The sequence below is a fragment of the Chlorocebus sabaeus genome, chromosome 14, assembly GCF_047675955.1.
Source record: "Chlorocebus sabaeus isolate Y175 chromosome 14, mChlSab1.0.hap1, whole genome shotgun sequence".
Classification (NCBI taxonomy): domain Eukaryota; kingdom Metazoa; phylum Chordata; class Mammalia; order Primates; family Cercopithecidae; genus Chlorocebus; species Chlorocebus sabaeus.
Window position 1 is genome coordinate 74754410 of NC_132917.1, and position 20334 is coordinate 74774743.

Genomic DNA, 20334 nt, shown 5'->3' on the forward strand with positions numbered 1-20334 from the left:
AGGAACTGTCCCATCTGAAATCTATGATCAGGTTTAGGTTTGATAATTTGACAACACCACTTCAGAAGGGTTACTGCAATTACATTATTCTTGCATCTTTGTTGTGCCTGTAATTGTTTTCCTCCCTTTTTCATTGTAGGTTCTATCTGTTTGCAATTTCATTTTCTCTTTTTCTTTTTCTTTTCTTTTCTTTTCTTTTTTTTTGAGACAGTCTCACTCTATTGCCCAGGCTGGAGTACAATGGTGCGATCTCGGCTCACTCTAACCTCCGCCTCCCAGGTTCAAGCGATTCTCCTGCCGCAGCCTCTGGAGTAGCTGGGATTACAGGTGCGCACAACCAGGCCCAGCTGGTTTCACCATATTGGACAGGCTGGTCTTGAACTTCTGACCTTGTGATCCGCCTGCCTTGGCCTCCCAAAGCTGGGATTACAGGCGTGAGCCACCGTGCCTGGCCTTTCTCAGTTTTTCTTGATCAGCCTTGCCAGAATTTTATTTCATTAATCTTTTCAAATAATTAGCTTTTGATTTGGTCATTTTTTTTCTGTTTTTTTCCTTCTCCACTTTGCTTTTTGTCTTTCTTTACTTATTTTTCCTTCTTTTTTCTTGGATCTGTTGCTCTTATTCCAACTTCTTGAATTTACAGTTTTACTTGTGTTTGAAGTTGTGTTTTCCCTTTATCTACTGCTGTAAGTCCTACACATTTTGATACATTGCCATTTCATTGACACTCTAAGTAACTAGCAATTTGCTATACTATTTTTTTTTTACCTTTTAAAATATATTCTCTTAGTTTCCAGTAATATGTTTTTATAAACTATCCCTCTGTTATTTCTAATTTTTTGGCATTATGGTCTGAGAACATGATCTGTATGACGTTGATTCTTTGGAATTTATCAAGTAATCCTCTGTGACCTGTATGTGGACAATGTCATAATCCTTATATATGTGCTTGAAAACTGTGCTTTCTGTGGTGTTGAGCATAGAATTAGACAGAAGGTGAGGGGGAGAGACAAGCACAGAAGCAGATATATTCCACAGCATTCACAGATGTTATTTCTGGGATGGGAAAATTGCAGGTGATTTTTATTTTCTTCTTGGACAGCAGTAGTCTTTACTTGCCTATGATTCCAAACATGCTTGAAAACAATGTCAGATTTCACAGGCCTCCCACTGCCCTGGGTGGGTAAGAGCAATGGTGTGGGCAAGAGGGAACATTTGCCATTGCCCATCATCTGGGTGGTTCACCTGACCTTCTGGGCCTGCCATCCTGCTCTATGAAATAAGGATATTTGGCTGGGTGCGGTGGCTCACACCTGTAATCCCAGCACTTTGGGAGGCTGAGGTGGGTGGATCACTTAGGGCCAGGAGTTTGAGACCAGCCTGGCCAACATGGTGAAACCCTGTCTCTATTAAAAGTACAAAAAATAGCTGGACATGGTGTCACACGCCTGTAATCCCAGCTACTCAGGAGGCTGAGGCAGGAGAATCGCTTAAACCCAGGAGATAGAGGTTGCGGTGGGCCGAGATCGTGCCACTGCACTCCAGCCTGGGCGACTGAGCAAGACTCCATCTCAAAAATAAAAATAATAATAAAAAAAGGATATTTAAGTGCCCACTCAACTTGAACATTTGTATTCTATTATTTATAAGCTCCATCTGCTGCTGGCATGAATACCTGAAAATCCTGGGACTGTGGGATGTGGTCCAGGCTCTCAGGTCCCAGCATTGCAGGGAATCCCACACACATCCCTGGAGGGAGTGCAGAATCTCATGCATGAAGGGGCTGGGGTGAGGCCTTTGTCATAGTATTATCTAGAGAGGGTGTGGCCTTTCCCCTTCTTTCATTTTGGGATAAGCGTGTTTTTTTCTCCCGCTGCACTCTGTTTTCCAGGCTGCAAGCCCATTTCCAGGGAAAGCAGACAAGAAGTGCCAATCAGAGCACTGATGTAAATGGGAATCCGTATCCTTGGCAGTGTCTGGACTTCGAGCCTGCTGAGCGACAAGTGTGTGTTTTGTTTTATTAAATGTTTTCCTTTTTAATAAGCAGTGGGAAATGTCAGGAACACCTGCAGCTGCCTGCTGACCCTGGGACTGGGGCAGGGGATGCAGCACTCGGCCTCCAATTGTGTTTTTCTTCTCTGATAGCTCAGTTGTGCCAGGAATGTACTTGCTTTGCCGCTCCAGAATCAACCTAGGGAACCAGCTCCGCCTTCTATACAAGCAGAATTCTACCTCTAATAGGACCAGGCGACCCCTTCTTTGGCAACTTTCTATACATTTTTAAGCCCCTGAAGTTGCCCTAAGGCCATTTACCTATGCTCCACAGGATGAAAATATCAGGAAAATGGTTTTTGCATGTTTATTATTCAGTTTATATACATTATGCATGAAGCAAGTATGAAATTGCTGCACAGACACTGGGATGCAAGAAATGTCATACTACTGAAATCAGATTAGATCTAGTTCTGAGCCCTCTCTCACCAGGGGATCAGATGTTCCAAATCAGGTATTCCCCAGGATGCAGCAAGAGTCCCTGGGGGATGACACAGGCCAGAGCCACCTGAGAAAGAGCCTCCAGTCTTCAGCCTATTGTGGTCCCCTGGTTTCTGAGCCCAAGTGGCCTCTTGGAGGGCTCCCGGTGACTACCAGTCAGCTGCGACCCCTGTGCTAGGGTATCTACTCTACTTCGCACCAGACTTTGACCCAGACCCTGATAAGAGCTAGCACCCCTAGAGGCCGCACTGGGCACTACACGTGGCAAATGACCATCTCTGAGCCATCAGCAGCTCCGCCTCAGAGGCGCCCTGGTGTGGAACCATCCCTGCGTTTACATCCTGATTATCCTCTCCTAAAACTCCAATGTAGGCACCCCTCAAAGACAGGAGGCTGCTCCAGGCTTAGACACTGGCTGGATCTCTTTCATTTAGATCCCTCCAAACAAGCAGATTAGTTTAAAGTCCTGTGTGTTTTCTCTGTTTCCCAAGGTGTAGACAACATAGCAAGGGTGGAGGAGTTGGAGGAGGGGAAGGGGAAGTTGCGAGGAAGGCTTGTCCATCCCAGAGGGTGGGCACAGGAAGCAGAGGTGAGGGTGGCGAGGTGTGGGGGGAGCAGGCAGGGTTGGTCAGGGCACTGTCCACACCCACTGACTCCTGTCACCTCCAGTGCCTTTGGGTCCCCTTCTGCATAGATCACCCTCAAACGCCTGAATCTTCAGCCAGAGAGAGCTGATTATCTTAAAAAGATGGGCAGACTTCTCAAGGTAAGCAGTCCACACTGGACAGTCTAAAAGAAAAGCTGCAATTGCTTAGGTTTATTGTAAAGCAGTCATTTAAAAGCTTTCACTGAATGCTGTGGTGGCAGCGGAGATTGGGCTGGTTGTGAAGGTAGATGTTCTGAAATATGCACCTAGGCATCCCCTGGCCTTTTGCTGGGATGCTTCCAAGGCCTTGCTCAGCTTTGCTTGGCATCTAGCCAAATACAGAGACTTCTGGGTTCTCTTGTCTTCTATTTATGGAAGCCCCTGGGTGCTTATCCCTCTCCTTCACATTGTTCATCTTTATATCTTTGTCCCTTCCTGCTCTCTGGAATAAATACTCTTGCTTATGATTTAATGACGAATCCTGGCTTGTCTGCAGATTGGACGAGGTATACTTTTGTAGATGACTAGGAAGGAACATTTTAATTGGAGAGTCTGGGACAGGGGAGGGCTCCATAATATTTCCCGTTGGTAATGCCTCACCAGGCAGAGTGAACTCAGGGGTCAACACCACCTCCTCCAAAGGCTAAATAAGAGGTCTGTAGGCCCCTCACCATCCTAAACCAGCTGCCTAAAGTCCACTGTTTCTGGGCAGAGGCCACCTTAAACAGGAAGCGCCCAGTCCCTTGTCTTTTAGCTCTGGTATCTGCCCTATTTAAGGCCAATGGGAAGCTCACCTCACATGACACGTGACTTCATTAGTCAGTGCTGCAAGCACCCCTCCCTGGAGGACCTAACTTTTTACTCCTCTCTTCCTCTCAACCCTTCCCTCATGCCTCCTGGAACTCCACCATCAGCAAATTACCCCAGATGTTCAACCTTCTCTCCACCTGTACCCTTTTCTCTCTTGCCTGAATTCACTCATTCATTCAGTTATTTAACACACATTGGATGAACCATTACTGGACCACTGTTTTAGATGCTGGGGATACAGCAGTGAACAAAACACACAAGCCTGTGCCCTGCATCCTAGTAGTGAGAGAATGAACATGTAACGTGTGTTACGTCACGTGTGCTTAGTGCTATAGAGAACAATATGGCAGGGTAAGCGGCTAGAGAATGATGGTGTAGGCCGGGCGTGGTGGCTCAAGCCTGTAATCCCAGCACTTTGGGAGGCCGAGATGGGCGGATCACGAGGTCAGGAGATCGAGACCATCCTGGCTAACACAGTGAAACCCCGTCTCTACTAAAAAATACAAAAAACTAGCCGGGCGAGGTGGCGGGCGCCTGTAGTCCCAGCTACTCGGGAGGCTGAGGCAGGAGAATGGCGTAAACCCGGGAGGCGGAGCTTGCAGTGAGCTGAGATCCGGCCACAGCACTCCAGTCTGGGTGACAGAGCGAGACTCCGGCTCAAAAAAAAAAAAAAAAAAAGAACGATGGTGTGGGGCAGTGTGGCTATCCCATACAGAGTGAAGAAAGATCTTTCTGAAAAAGTGAAAATGGAACTGAAACCTTAGGAGGTGAGGGAGAGCCACGTGGCTATGTGGGGGAGGAGAACTTTTGCGGCAGAGGGAGTGGCAAGGCCTGTTGAGGAACAGAAAGGGCCAGCGTGGCGGGGCACAGTGAGCACATGGGAGAGTGAGGAAAATGGGCAGGAAGAGAGAGAAAGGCCTTACAAACCGCTGGGACATGTTTGGAGTTTTTTTTTTTTCTTTTTTTTGAGACAGGGTCTCACTCTGTTCCTTAGGCTGCAGTGCAGTGATGTAAACATGGCTCACTACAGCTTTGACCTCCCAGGCTGAGGCAATCCTCCCGCCCCAGCCTCCCATGTAGCTGGGACTACAAGCGTGCAAAACCATACCCAACGGATCTTTTGCTACTTTGTGGAGATGGGATTTTGCACGTTGCCTAAGCTGGTCTCGAACTTCTGGGCTCAAGTGTTCTGCTTCCCTCGCCCTCCCAAAGTGCTGGGATTATGGGGGTGAGCCACTATGCCTGGTCAACTTCTGGATGTTAAGTGAAATGAGTAGTCACTGGAAATGGTTTTGAGCAAAAGAGTGCCAAGGTCTGAGTTAAATTTTAAAAAGTGCACATTAGTTGCCATGGAGACAACAGGGAGACACAGAAAAACCAGTCATGAGGCAACTGTGAAGGCCAGGTGAGAGGTGATAGACCAGCGAGTGGTGGCGTCAGCCGTAAGAAGTGGTCAGGGTCTGGGTGTGTTTTGAAGATGAAACCAATAGATTTGCTGATAGAATGGATATATGTGTGAAGGAAAGAGAGACTCAAGACTGACTCTGAGGTTTTTGTCTCCATTCCATGACAGAATGGAGCTGTCATCTACAGACATGGGGAAAACTGAAGGAAGTGTAAGTTCTGAGAGGAAAATCAAGAGACTTCTTTTGAACCAACCCGGGAGCAGCAGTGACCCGAGCACCCAATTGTGGGCTTGAACACCGTTTGCCAGGTTTGCGGATCCACAGTCTGGGGCAGAACATGGACCGGATGTCCTGGAGCTTCTTGAAGTACCAGAGAGCAAGGAAACCATCAAAGGTGATTAGGGTCCTGTCAACAGGACTAAGTAGCCAACTAGGAGGGGCTCCCGCTTGCTGAAAATGGGATAATGCGAGCATCCAAAGGATAAAACCACAGTGGATGGAAACATCATCGAATGTGTTTGGTCTGTGAATTTATGGTGATACTAACATTGGTCTCGTAATTGATATCTTTTGGAGAATGACAGGGAATCAATTCATTATTTTAAAAACTAGTTAAAAATGGAAAGAATAACCATTTTGTACTGCCTTTCCTGTACAAACTTTACCTCAGGGTAACCAAATAGTAGATGAGGGGACATTTCTTTGCATGAAAGGATCCCAGTTAATGAATGAAGAAGAATGATGGGTTTTGAATGTCACCATCTGGCAATCTTCATGAGGTAATAGGCCCAGGCGGTGAATGTAAACTGCTCTAAATATGGCAAAAAGAGAGAAAAGCAGACAATATATGCCTCTTGATGGGAGACCACGCCACCACCTCTAGATACTAGAGCAGGGGGTGGGACATGTTAGACTACAGCATGGCGTGCATTCAGCAAAATCCGAGGTAAGGAAAAGTCTCTAGATCCTTGTTTCAACAAACAAATTGAAAAGAAAAAAGAGATGGAGAGAGAATCTATAGATTAAAAGAGATGGAAAAGATATAACATGCATTACACTGGGTGGGCCTTATTTGGATTGTCAATCAAGCTTACAAAAAATTATGAGACAATGAGAAATTTGAACACTGACTGTGGATATCAGAGATGTTAAGATTTTTTAAATGAATGTAATAATGGTATGATAATTATGTTTCGAAACGAGGCGTTATCTTTTTGAGATGCAAACTGAAATATATATAGATAAAATGATGCAACATCTATAGGACTGGCTTCAAAATAATTCAGGCCAAAGGGAAAAGAGACAAGATTGACCATGAGTTAGCAGTTGCTGAACCTGTGTGATGAGTATGTGGGGATTCACTATACCAGTCTGGCTTTCTATTTTTGTGGATGATAGACATTCCCTATCATAAGAAGCAAAAAAAAAAAAAAAAAAAAAAAAAACAAAAAAAACAGAGAAAGGATAAAAAAGGAAAAGAAAGAAAAAAAGGAGGAAGGAAGAAAGGAAAGCAAGGAGAAACTTTTGTGTGTGTTAAGTTTGTGCTGCTAATTTCATGTTCACACAGAGGTGTTGCATAGGTAGTTGAGTCATGGAGGGACTAAAGTTCAGCAGAATATTAAGGTAGAGTTGAAAATTACGGAATCTTAAATTGATAAATGTATTAAAATCACAGAACTGTGTGAGAGCGCCTTAAAAATGAATATGAGTAAGAGAAAGAGATTTAGTATGGCTAAATCTTGGAGATTTTGGGGATTTCCAAAATTAAGAGGTACGAAAGAAGAGGCAGAAAAGGCGCCATGCAGATGCAGCTAGAATGAGAGGAGAGAAGAAAGGGGTTTTTTGGGGACAGATATGTCAGACACCACGTCATCAAGGAGAGGGGCACGCGTCACCATCTGTGTCAAATGTGGGCAGGGTGGAGTGGATGTGGCTGAGGGCTGACCAGGGCATTAGGCAGAGAGGAGGTAAGTGTTGACCTGGACCAGGGGAGTTTTGGGGAATTGCGGGGAGAAACCCTGGTGTGGATTCCTGAAGGCAGAGATGGAGATGAGAGCCACAAGCATTGTTGGGTCTTTAGGGGTGTTTGGAATAAAGATCGGCAGAGAAATGAGATAGAGGTGTGGGTGGGATGTGAGGTCAATGGGTTTTTTTTTTTTTTCTTTAAAGAGAGGAGGGAAATTACAGCATGTTTGATTCTGATGGAAGTGATGAAGGTAGAGGGAGAGAAGAAGAGAGAGACAGCGCGCGAGAGAGGGAGCGAGAGAGAGACTGAGAACAGTGATCAGTGATGATGTGAGAGGTGGACAATTGCTAGCCAGATATCCTGGATTACCCAGTGGGCCTGAAACAAGTTTGCAATCAGGTCAACTCTGATGCATTTGGTGTTAGGACACATGTATTTCACGGTCAGAGGCCTGAATACCATGCCCAGGGTCCCCCTAGGGACTTCGTGGACGTGCTGATGCAGCCTTGATGCTCACGTGGCTCTTCTGAATCCGTGTCCACAGTGAGGGGATGGGTTGGGCCCCAGGTGTGTGGCTCACAAGCCGGCACAGGCGGTGTCAGCCCAGCTGAGCTCGCTTGGAGCCATTGTCTTGAGCAACTTGTACATGTTCTTTTTTTTTTTTTTTTTGAGACGGAGTTTCGCTCTGTCGCCCAGGCTGGAGTGCAGTGGCCGGATCTCAGCTCACTGCAAGCTCCGCCTCCCGGGTTCCCGCCATTCTCCTGCCTCAGCCTCCCGAGTAGCTGGGACCACAGGCACCCGCCACCTTGCCCGGCTAGTTTTTTTTTTTGTATTTTTTAGTAGAGACGGGGTTTCACCGTGTTAGCCAGGATGGTCTCGATCTCCTGACCTCGTGATCCGCCCGTCTCGGCCTCCCAAAGTGCTGGGATTACAGGCTTGAGCCACCGCGCCCGGCCACATGTTCTTAGTAAATCCCTCACCTTTCACTCACTGGGTGGCACTGAGAAGCAGCTGATGCCGTCCCGTTCCAATGGGAGCATGTGCCTGCTGTTTCCAGCAGGATCCTGACAGCTCTGGCTGTGCTCTTGCTCTTCTACTCCTTGTGGCTGCCCATGGCTGAGGACAAAATGGTGAGGTGAGGCCAGACCACACAGACCACACACTGGGGAAGGGCCAGCTTTTGGTGCTGGGGCCTGTGCTGAGGCCAGGCTCTGCAGGGGCAGGAGGGCGAGATGCTGCTTCTGGGTCTGAGGATGAGACCAGAGGCCAGGCTGAGGTGGAGCTGGGAGCAGAGCACGTGCTGGATGGAACAGCTGGAGTGTGCTGGTTGCTTGACCAACACAATGTCTCTCCCCACAAACATTTCCCTGCAGTAAGTCTCATTTTATTTCCACCATGTTAATAATAAGAAGAAGCCTGGTGGCCTCTTGGGTACCAATCACAAGGATCACCACCAGACTGAGACATACTTCCCAGGTGTCTGCATGTGGTTTCTTCAGCACACAGAACAGAGCTCTGAGGGCTTCCCCCAGCTGCTGCCCACAGCCACATCCCACAGGGAGGGCCTTCAGTGCAAAGTGTGGAGCAGTCACTCCAGTTTCCCACACTCTGGTATTAGCTCTGGCTTAGGCCACCCGCCAGCTCTTCATTCCCCAAGCGATCTGTGTCCTACTACATCCTTTCAAAATGCCTCATGGCACACTGAGAGGTGCCCTGGACAGAGGGTCCAGAGAGCTACAGTTTACTTCAAGCTCTGCACTGACCAGCCTTGGGCCTCACTTCTTCACGTTTGACACATTTTTGTTCTAAGCATTGGAGATGCCGTAGTGACAAAAGAAAATCCTGCCTGCATAAAATGTATATTCTAGTGGGGAAACAGATATTAAGCGAATTAAATCAAATATAGAATGTGCCAGACAGTGACAAGGTCTATGAAGAGAAGTAAAACAGGATAGGGGGCAGGGACATGTGAGTGGAGTGTGTGTGTATGTGTGTGATTTTACATACAGTGATCAGGGAAGGCTTCCAGGAGGAGATATTTGAGCAGAGGCCTGAAGGAGAAAGGCATATGGTTACCTGGGGAGAGCATTCCAGGGAGAAGAAACAGTGGGTGAAAAGGCCTTGAGGCTGAGCACGCTCGATGTCCCAGGAAGAACTGGGGCCCTGTGTGGCTGGACAAGAGGGAATGAAGAGGAAGCTGGCAGGAGATTAGTTTCCAGAACGGGACAAAGTGGGCAGGTTGTGTAGCATCATGGGTCACTGGAAGGTCTCTGGCTTTCACACTCAGTCACGTGAGAAATATTAAGGGGGTTTGAGCAGTGGAGTTACATGTTTAAAAGAATTGCTCTGGTGCTGTGTGGAGAACAGGCTGTAGGGGGGAGTCAAGGGCAGGAGCCGGGGGTCCAGTAAAAGCTATTGTAATCACCCAGGTGAAAGATGTTGGTGCTTTGGAGGAGTTATAGAAGAGGTCAGATTTCTGGATAATTTTGGAGAGTCAGACAAGGTTTGCTGGTGGATTGCAAGTGCAAATGGAGGGGCAAAAAAGGAGTTGAGCATGATGTGGTCATCATTAGAATTGTTCACAAATATTTTGGTTGTTTTCTTTTTTTTTTTTTTTTTTGAGATGGAGTCTTGCTCTGTTGTCCAGGCTGGAGTGTGGTGGCACAATCTTGGCTCACTGCAACCTCCGCCTCCGGGGTTCAAGCAATTCTCTGCCTCAGCCTCTTGAGTAGCCGGTATTACAGGTGCCCACCACCAAGCCCAGCTCATTTTTGTATTTTTATTAGAGATGGGGTTTCACCATGTTGGCCAGGCTGGTCTCGAATTCCTGACCTCGTGATCTGCCCGCCTCGGCCTCCCAAAGCGCTGGGACTATAGGCATGAGCCACCGTGCCCAGCCGGTTTTTTTCTTTTTTGGGCACTTGGTAAGTTTGTGCTTTCAACCCTCCTTTAAGTTAGGTGTGGCCATATGACTTGTTTTGGACAATAAAATGTAAGCAGAAGAAGTGCATGGGGCTTCTGGGCAGAAGCATTTCACTGCAAGTGCAAGACCCTGCAACATGCCCCTTCTTCTGTCTCAAAAAACATGAAAATATTTTGTCAAGATACAGCCTCCATCAGCCTTAGTCCCTCAGTGAAATTGATGAGTGGAGTCTCCTGTCAACTCAGCCTGGACATCAGCAAAAACATGAACATTTGTAGTGTTAAGACCCTGAGATTTTTGGGGTTCTTTGCTACGGAAGCATCACCTAATTTATATTGATAAATACAGATAACATGATGAAAGCATTTATTCTGAACAACTGGAAGATTAGAGTTTTCATTTCTTGAGATGGAAAAGGCTGTGGCAGCAAACGGGAGCAATAGGTTTGAAGGGGGAGGATTAGGAATTTGCGTTTGGACATGCTACGTTTGAATGCATTACGCATCCACGTGCAGATGTTGAGTCGGCTTTTGGGGATGTATGGGTCTGAAGTTCAGAGGAGAGTTCAGGCTGGAAAGAATGCATTCGGAGTTGTAAACGTGAGGCCAGTCAGGATCACGAGGAAGTGAGTGTCAGTAAAGAAGAATGTGCATGGCCTTAGACACTCGAGTGAAGAGGCTCAAATGTGTGGAAGGCTGCTGTAGGGTCATCTAAGATGAGGACTCTCAACTGCCCTTTGGATTTGCAATGTGGACCTGAAGAGTAATTGTGGCGAAGTTGTGAGAATGAAACTGATTGAAGTGGGTTCAAGAAAGCATGAGAGGAGAGAAAGGGGAGTTTGAGTATAAATAACTTTTGGAGAGGATTGGTGTAATTGAATGGCGGGGGTATGAGATTTGAGGTCAAGGAAATATTTTTATTTTTATTATTTTTTAAGATGAGATAAATTGTAGTACACATGCATCTTTATGGGAATGACTCAGTAGAAAGACCAAAAATTTCATATGTGAGAGAAGGACCAATGGATGAAGTGATGTTCTTGAGTGGGTACGAGGACGGGATCCAGTGCACAGTGGAAGGCGGCACTTAAGAACATGCAGCACTTGTCCATGCCAGCAGGAGGCAAGGCAGAATGGTGAGTACAGACACACGTGCGCTGATGTGGTGTTGGGAGTGTAGGTAGAATAGCAGTTGTTCTGGATGATGGATAAGGTTCTTCTCAGCTCTTAAAAATATATTATTTCAAAATCAAACTTTTCATTGTAATCTTGTCTTCAGCTCTTTCCTATTCTTCATCTTGCAGATCTAGATAGTCATTAGACTTTGTTGATTTCACCTACTGAGTGGGTTTTCTCTGTAATGCCCATCTGGCTCCTTCAGCTCAGTGCGATGGAAGGGCTCTGCTCTGTAGCGACTAGAATTTAAAGCTAGCTCGAATTTATCAGGCATTTGATGGCTACCTGTTTAGGGGCCCTAGCAGGGAAGTATTCCAATAAAATTGGGATAATAATATGCTTACCCCATAGGCCCATTTAGAGAATTAAGATAAATATCAGGTGCCGAGAGCTCAGCGTTTCCCTGGCACATAGGAGGTTGAGCTGTTGGTATCTTCATCCACCATCACTGCTGTACTTTATGGTGAGCTTTCTATAGAGCAGGTCTCTGCTTTAGAACCTCGGACTTTGCCAGCTACCTGGGTCAGATTTGAACTTTTTCACCTGTTAAACCAAGGCCTTCATGATCTGGCCCCAAACTCCTTTTGTTGCCCCATGTCCCAGCACTTCTCTTTCATGTTCCTTGTATTTCAGACGCAGAACTAACCCTTCTTCAACCTATATCCTTTCTTTTCAGTTCCACGATTTTACAGAAGATATCTTGTCACCAAGCCTGGCAAAATCCTGTCCATTCTTTAAGATTTAATATATCACATTTTCCTGCAATACTTCCTCGACTTCGCTTCGGACACCTCTGGTCTCCAGGCTGGCTCCTTCTTAGGCCTGTCGCGTACTTCTAAGCTTGTCTGACTGTCCTTCCACTATGAGCTCTTTGGGATCAGGAGCTCTGTTTAGTTCCATTCTTTTTGGTGCCTTGAACAGTACCTGGCACCAATGAACATCTTAAGGAATGACTGCATTCCTTATTCCTTCCTTTATATCCACCTCTTTCCTAGCCCTTAGTGTTGCACATTGTTGATGGCCTGTCTTCCCCATCATGCTATTAATGCCGTGGGAAACAAGACATTATCTTTATTTCTCCCCAGGTCACCAGAGCCTAACACACAGTGGCTCCATCTCGGTTCACTGCAACTTCTGCCTCCCGGGTTCAAGCGATTCTTGTGCCTCAGCCTCATCATGAGTAACTGGAATTACAGGTGTGTGGCACCATGCTCGGCTAATTTTTGTACTTTTAGTAGAGATGGGGTTTCGCCATGTTGGCCAGGCTGGTCTCAAACTCCTGAACTCAAGTGATCCGCCCGCCTCGGTCTCCCGAAGTGCTGGGATTACAGGCGTGAACTATCGCGCCAGGCCTGGATAAACGTTTAATGAATAAAACGATGAAACGACCTGTCACCTCCTAAATGCAGATCTCGAGGGAGCCTCCAGGTGGCGCTCACCGCTCGGAGAAGCAGGGAGTGGGCGCGCGGCAGCTCGGGCAGGCGTCTGGGAGGTGGTCGCCTCTGCACCTGCCCAGCGCACAGCCCCAGGCGGCCGTCCCCCGGGAGCAGGTGGCGGGGACCTCAGGACTGACACGCTGCCTCCTCCGGGCGGGTGCGCAGCCTGCGCCGGGGGTGCTGTTCTCCCTGTGCTCTTGGACCCCGCAGATGTTTTAGGAATGTTCACTGGGGAGAGAGAAGGGGGCCGCCTTCCCGTACCCGGTGGGCAACACCTAAGTCAAGCCGCGGTGCTTACTGGGGAGGGAGTCGGCTGTCTGCTGGCAGCTGTGACAGCTGCAACACGCCACACACAAAATGTTATTTACCTGTCATATTAATGATAGTGTTAGCAAGTGTGTAGCATGTCCAGCTCTTTTTTTTTTTTTTTTGAGGCGGAGTCTCGTTCTGTTATCCAGGCTGGAGTGCAGTGGTGCCATCTGGGTTCACTGCAACCCCCGCCTCCCGGGTTCAAGCGATTCTCCTGCCTCAGCCTCCGGAGTAGCTGGGATTACAGGCGCCTGTAACCACACCCGGCTAATTTTTTGTGTTTTTAGTAGAGACGGGGTTTCACCATGTTGGCCAGGATGGTCTCGATCTCCTGACCTAGTGATCTGCCCGCCTCTGCCTTCTAAAGTGCTGTCTAGCACTATTCTAAGTGCTATGTACACATTTACTCAAAGGTACATAATACAAAATAAACATTTCCATTTTATAATGAGGAAACACAGAGGCAGAGGTTGGATAACTTGGCCGAGATGGTCCATTTAGCAGTAGCAGAGGCAGGGTTAGAACCCAGGTGGTCTATACCAGAGCTGGCAGATGCCCCTTTTATGCATCCCTGCCTCCCTCTCACTGTCCAACAGGGCTACCATCTGTGTTCCAGCTGGCCGGCGCTCAGCCAGTCAGACACCATTTATTAAGCATCTACTATGTGCCAAACACCTTGCTTAGTGTTGGGGATGAGCAGGTAAAGGGGAGAAAGTGTCTCCCTTTCAGGAGCCTCCAGCCTATCCAGGGAGACCAAAGTGTTGTGTGTGTGGGGGTTGTGCCAAATGGTAATGATGGACAGAGTAATGGGCACCCATGGGAGGAGCCATGGCAAAGGAGATGCTGACCTTCCCAGGCAGCCCACCTGGCCATTTTCTTGTGTGCCATTCTTGTTATGGGCTTTTCTGGGGGAGGCATGGGGACACGGGTGCCTTGGTTCTGAGAACCTGTCTAGGCCCGAGTCCCTCTAGGGCTCGGGCACCCCCTACTCCAGTCTTGTCCTTGAATCCCTGCACAGTGGCTGGGACCCTTGTCCTTGGTGACCCACTTCTCTGGTGCTGCCTGCCTGCCTAAATGTCTTAATATCAGGGCCTGTGCTCCACTTGCTTCTTAGACACTGCTCCCATCCTTCCACCCGTTCCCATCCCCAGCCTGGTCCCATCATCAACAGCCACAGCTTGCCTTATCTTCCCCTAAACTCTGATTTTTGTGGCCCCAGACTAGCCAGCTCCCTGTCCTTCTGGTGCAATCACACTTCTACCTCTACTCCAACTAGTGGGTGTCTGTAAGACCCCCAGATCCCAGACTCTTTCCTTTTCTTCTGATACATTAGTTCTCTGCTGACTCCACCCATCCTAGATGCCTTCTCGGTTGATCACTGGCCCCTCAGCTTTTCTGTCTCCTTGTAAACACTTGCTCTAGAAACCCCCTCCTTTCTCCACTTCTTCACCTGGGGTGCTCAGGGATGCTGCAGGAATTAACAGAGCTGGCAGGTTGGTGCTGGGCGGTTTTGGGAACATGATTTTCAGGCCCCAGTGTAAAAACATGTGGGGCCAGGCACAGTGACTCACATCTATAATCCCAGCACTTTGAGAGGCAACTCGGGAGGATCACTTGAGGCTATGAATTTAAGACCACCACCAGCCTGGGCAACATAGTGAGACCCTGTCTCTGCCAAAAATTAAAAAATTAGCCAGGCATGGTGGTGCGTGCCTGTAGCCACAGCTACTCGGGAGGCTGGGATGGGAGGATGGCTTGAGTCCAGGAGGTTGAGGTTACAGTGAGCTATGATTGCACCACTGCACTCTAGCCTGGGTGACAGAGTGAGACCCTGTCTGTAAACAATATATTTTTTATTGTCTGTAAAAAGTAAATAAATAAACAAACAGACAAATAAATAAAATGAACACATGGGGCCCTTGTTCAAAAATTTTAAGAATTTCAAAATGACAACAGTAGACAGCAGTTAAACCAAGTTCAGGGCCCGTCTACGCATGGAGCTTGTGTGACTGCATGGGCCATAGCCCCCTGAAGCGCTGGGCCAAGGCCCCCACCTTCTCAGATCTTCCAGGGCTATCTGATTACCCTGAAGTCTCAGACTTGTGGTCTCCCCTGTCTTCCCAAGTGGCCTGCCACCACAGTCGTCCTCAGCTCTCCCACCCCATCCCATCCCAGTCCCAGACAACATTCCCTGTGGCCTCACTTGCATTCACACAGGCTTTCTAGAGTGGAGGAGAAAGCCTGGAGTTCCCAACAGTGGAAAAGCCACCTGGACCAGGTGGTGTGGTTGACAATGACTGAGAATCTGTCTTCAGGGATCCCCGCAGAGGCTGGTGTCCTCAACTGTACAGGGATCGGATCTAGATGTCAAGGGAGAAGATGGGGGGTAGAGAAGGAACAAATGAGCAGGCTCCTTCCCTTTCTGACTAACTGGGCACTTTCCACACCTGCCTGAATCTAATTCTCTAGGGGCCTTTTATTTTTCCTGTTTCATAATTGTGGAGATGAGGAAACAGGTTCAAAAAGGTTACGCAGCTTGCAAGCCCACACAGCTAGTAACTGGTGGCAGCAGGCTTTAAGGCTAGGTTGGTGTGAGGGCAAAATCCCACCCTTTCCCCCTTGAATCCCGCTTTCCTAAGGGGCAGAGCTAGGCCTTGACAGTTATCCTCTAATCAAATCCAACTTCCTTTCCTGCCCTCTCCTCCCCTGCTACCATCACAATGATTGCCTCCTGAGGAAATTTAATCTCATCCTCAGAACCTGCCAAGCTGAACATTTCTGCTCGCTGATGATAAAAAAAATACCCAGCTTTCAGGAAGAAAAAGTCACTTGGCTGTTCTCTGACAGTCCCTCCTCATCTGAACCTTACCCTTCCAGAGTGGGAGGGAATTTCGTCCCTCTCTGCTCCCCACTTGCCCCTGGCCCCGGTTCTCTCTGGGCATCTCCCTTTTCCCTTCCTTCCTTCCTTCCTTCCTTCCTTCCTTCCTTCCTTCCTTCCTTCCTTCCTTCCTTCCTTCCTTCCTGTCTCTTTTTCTTTCGTTCTTTTGCTCTTTCTCTCTCTCTCTCTCCTTCTTTCTTTTCCTTCCTTCCTTCCTTCCTTCCTTCCTTCCTTCCTTCCTTCCTTCCTTCCTTCCTTCCTTTCTCTCTCTCTCTCTCTCTCTCTCTCTCTCTCTCTCTCTCTCTTTCTTTTCTTTTTGGAGATGGAGTCTCACCCTGTTCCCCAGGCTGGAGTGCAATGGCATGATCTCCGCTCACTGCAAACTCCTCCTGGGTTCAAACGATTCTCCTGCCTCAGCATCTCAAGTAGCTGGGATTACAGGCACCTGACAGCTAATTTTTATATTTTTAGTAGAGACGGGGTTTCACCATGTTGGCCAGGCTGGTCTTGACCTCCTGACTTTGTGATCCGCCTGCCTTGGCCTCCCAAAGTGCTGGGATTACAGGTATGAGCTGCCGCGCCCGGCCATCTCTCACCCTTTTGTCCCCCATTTGAAACTTTACCACCAGTCTGGTCCTGGCCACAAGCAGGGCGACCTGTTTTCCTGTCTTACTTCATGCCCCTTTCTTTTTTTGTTGAGATGGAGTCTCGCTCTGTTACCCAGACTGGAGTGCAGTGTTGTGATCTCGGCTCACTGCAACCTCCACCTCCTGGGTTCAAGTGATTCTCCTGCCTCAGCCTCCCGAGTAGCTGGGACTACAGGCGCCCACCACCACACCCAGCTAATTTCCATATTTTTAGTAGAGACGAGGTGTCACCATGTTGCCCAAGCTGGTCTTGAACTACTGACCTCAAGCAATCTGCCCTCTTCAGCCTCCCAAAGTGCTGGGATTAGAGGTGTCAGCCACCATGCCTGACCACCCCTTGCTTTTTGATTGTGCTGCAGCCAGAGCCCCTCCCGAGGCAGGTAAAAGTGGTATTTAGGAGACTCTTGAAAATGATATCACTGACCGGATACTTGATCATGTTAGGAATTTGTGTTATCTAGGTGTGGTGAAGGCATTGAGGTTATATAGATATTTAAAGGAATCAGTTTTTGAGATATAGTTCAAAATATTAATTCATGAAACCAAAATATTAATTGATGAAACCAATCCCAAACCATATATTTGGGATTTGCCTCAAAATAATATCAGAAGTGAGAAATAAGTAGGATTTTTGGGTAAAACAAGATTGACTATAAATTGATGGTTGCTGAATCTTGGTGCTGGGTACATGAGGGTTCCTTGTGCTATTTAACCTACTTTTGGATTTGTCTGAATTTCTCCATGATTAAAAACTTATTTTAAATGTTAGGCATTAAAATGAAAGACAGTAAACTCAAGAGCTCTGTGTATGTAAGAGTGGGAATGGGGTGGCAGAGCTGGGAAAGTGCCTAAAGTAGGTGAGTGCAACAAGGCAAAGTACTGCACATTTCTGCTTTCCTGGAATAAGTCTGTAAGCAGCCACAGCTCTCCCGACCCTGCCCCAGCCCCGCTGTCCTCAGCTATGACTAGCAGGAGCCCAGTGTCCACCTCTGGGAGCCCACCTCCTCCACCATGTCTTGCTGGAATCCCGGGGGCTTATGCAGGCCTGAATGGGGCTCCCCCAGACTTCTATCTAAGGAAGCCATGCCCTGGCCAGCTTCATGGCTGTGGCTGCTCTTTCTCTCTCTGGCACAGGAGGCTTTTGCTGGGTGATGGCCCCTTACCTTGGCTTCTGCTGATTCCTTTTCCAGCAAAGCGTGCTTCTCTGGGTGGGGCTTCAGAAAGAGGCTGGACCTATAGTGCCTCTCACTTCTAGGATCCGCTCTGCCCCGGTAGTCTCTTTTGTTCTCTCAGATGCAACTCTGGGCTGTGGTTTTAGGAGCTCTGCTCTGGTCTTCATGGGGCTGGCCCTGCTCCATAGGACAAGAAGTTCGTAGGCTGTGTCTGTGTGCCACCCAGGGCCAGTCCTCCGTTTGGTCCGTGGTTCATAACCCAGGACCCAGAATTCCCTGCTCAAATGTCCCAGCCTCTTCCAGGGCTGCGTGAACCTTTTCCCATCTGCCCCGTCTGCGGTGAGCTCACCGAGGTCTCAGGGATAGCTAAGGGGTGGCTCTTGTTAGCGGCCTTTGCACAGAGTTTTTGGGTGTGTGGGCTGAGGTGTTTGTTCAGTGCCTGCTAGTGGACCTGAGGGTGGGAAGAGAAGGTGGGGTGCCGACCAACTGCCTTCATTTATACTCTTGCCAATGTTAGAGGCAGATGTGGGTTTGGGGTCCATTTAGGAAAGGGAAAAATGTGGTTCTTTTTCCCAACTGTGTCCCCACTTTCCCTACCCTTCCTTTCTTGTAGGGTGGATTAACAGGTTTTTCGCAGAAAAACACACCAACCAACAAATGAACAAAAATCAACACCCCAAACTATACATACAAAACAACAGGCCCAACCCACACACTGGATACTCAGCAGGCCACTCTGCCAACATGCTTTGAAAGGATACTCTTCAGAGGTTTTGGAGGTAGGGTTAACCTTGGAAGGGGACAATAGGGACTGATATTTGCCTCAGGCTGGTAGGGACAAAGGGCATAACAGAGATGACAATGGAAGTGAGCCTTGGGGGTTTATGTGGTGGCTGGCAGCTTGAAGGTTTCTCCTTCTAGGGCAAATGTTTCCAAGCTATTGTTCACTGCAGAACTTCCTCTTCAAATGTAAGCTTACCTGGAGACCCAGTATGAGAAACAAATGTTCGTAGAGATATTCTCGCTAAAACAGGGTTGGGGGCAGGGTTACTGTCCTGCTTGGTGACCTGCCTACTTATGCCCAAGATACAAAACATCCACATCTCAGGAAATGCTCAGGTCAGGCTGCATCAGGCTGTTCCTCAGGCACTCAGGGACAAAGTAAAAGCAAAGGACACCAATGCTGGGCACTTGGGATGGTGTCTTGTTCTCATGTGATGGTCAGTGCCAGCACACATAGGCGGTTTTCTGCCTTTAAATAAGATAACATAAGAAGCTCTTTGTAAAGTGTAAAGAACTGAGCACACATTAGGTGATTTCTTTTCTTTTCTTTCTTTCTTTTTATTTTCCTTTTTTTTTTTTTTTTTGAGACAGAATTTCGCTCTTGTTGCCCAGGCTGGAGTGCAATGGTGCAATCTCAGCACACTGCAACCTCCACCTCCCAGGTTCAAATGATTCCCCTGCCTCAGCGTCCCCAGTTGCTAGGATTATAGGCATGTGTCAGCACGCCTAGCTAATTTTGTATTTTTTTTTTTTTTTTTTTGAGATGGAGTCTAGCTCTATTGCCCAGGCTAGAGTGCAGTGGCACGATCTTGGCTCGCTGCAACCTCTGCCTCCCGGGTTCAAGCGATTCTCCTGCTTCAGTCTTCCGAGTAGCTGGGACTACAGGTGCCAGCCACCACACCTGGCTAATTTTTTGTATTTTTAGTAGAGATGGGGTTTCACCGTGTTGACCAAGATGGTCTGAATCTCCTGACCTCATGAGATTGAGGCCTCAGCCTCCCAAAGTGCTGGAATTACAGGTTCGAGCCACCGCGCCTGGCCCTGTATTTTTTTTTTTTGGTAGAGATGGGGTTTCTCCATGTTGGTCAGGCTAGTCTTGACCTCCCAACCTCAGGTGATCCGCCTGCCTTGGTCTCCCAAAGTGCTAGGATTATAGGCGTGAGCCACCACTCCTGGCCGCATTAGGAGATTTCTACCAGTGGAGGGTAGGTGTGGGTATTTTGGGCCTGGCTGTTCTATCTCAGGGCCTACCATTGTCATCTTGTTCACACTCCCTGTGCTGGTTATGAAGCTGATGTCTCTAAGGTCAGACCCACCTGTCTGTACTCTACCCTGTGATTCTGGGGCTGGGACTTGGCGAACCACACTGCTCTGTGGCCAGCTGGCTCCATGTGGGGCTCTGTCAGTAAGGAGGGATGGTAAATTGGCAGGAGGGAGCAAGGACTTGCCTCTTCCTCACTGCTTGTCCCTGTGAGCATCACCCCAACAATGACTTTTCACCTTGCAGTTTACCTCAATAGCAATGGGTTCCAGTCTCCAACATTTTCTGGACTCTCAACTCCAGCCTCAGAGATACTGTGCAGTCACCCCTCCTTGGAAGCCTAGGTCCCAGCTCCACAGGTCTCCTCTTCCAAGCTTCTAAATTATTGCAACCCCAGTATCTTCCCTGTGTTCTTCAGCCCCAGAGGTA

The 20334-nt window shown here is 48.0% G+C and overlaps 1 long non-coding RNA gene across 2 annotated transcripts in view; it reads right to left on the minus strand.

Moving 5' to 3' along the window:
- Nucleotides 1–10802: 10802 nt before the first annotated feature.
- LOC140713352 (uncharacterized) overlaps nt 10803–20334 on the minus strand; it is a 39876-nt gene continuing 30344 nt past the window's right edge. For both annotated transcript variants that reach the window (XR_012095391.1, XR_012095390.1), the window contains one exon: nt 10803–13223. This is a non-coding gene — a long non-coding RNA (uncharacterized lncRNA). The remainder of the gene's footprint in view (nt 13224–20334) is intronic.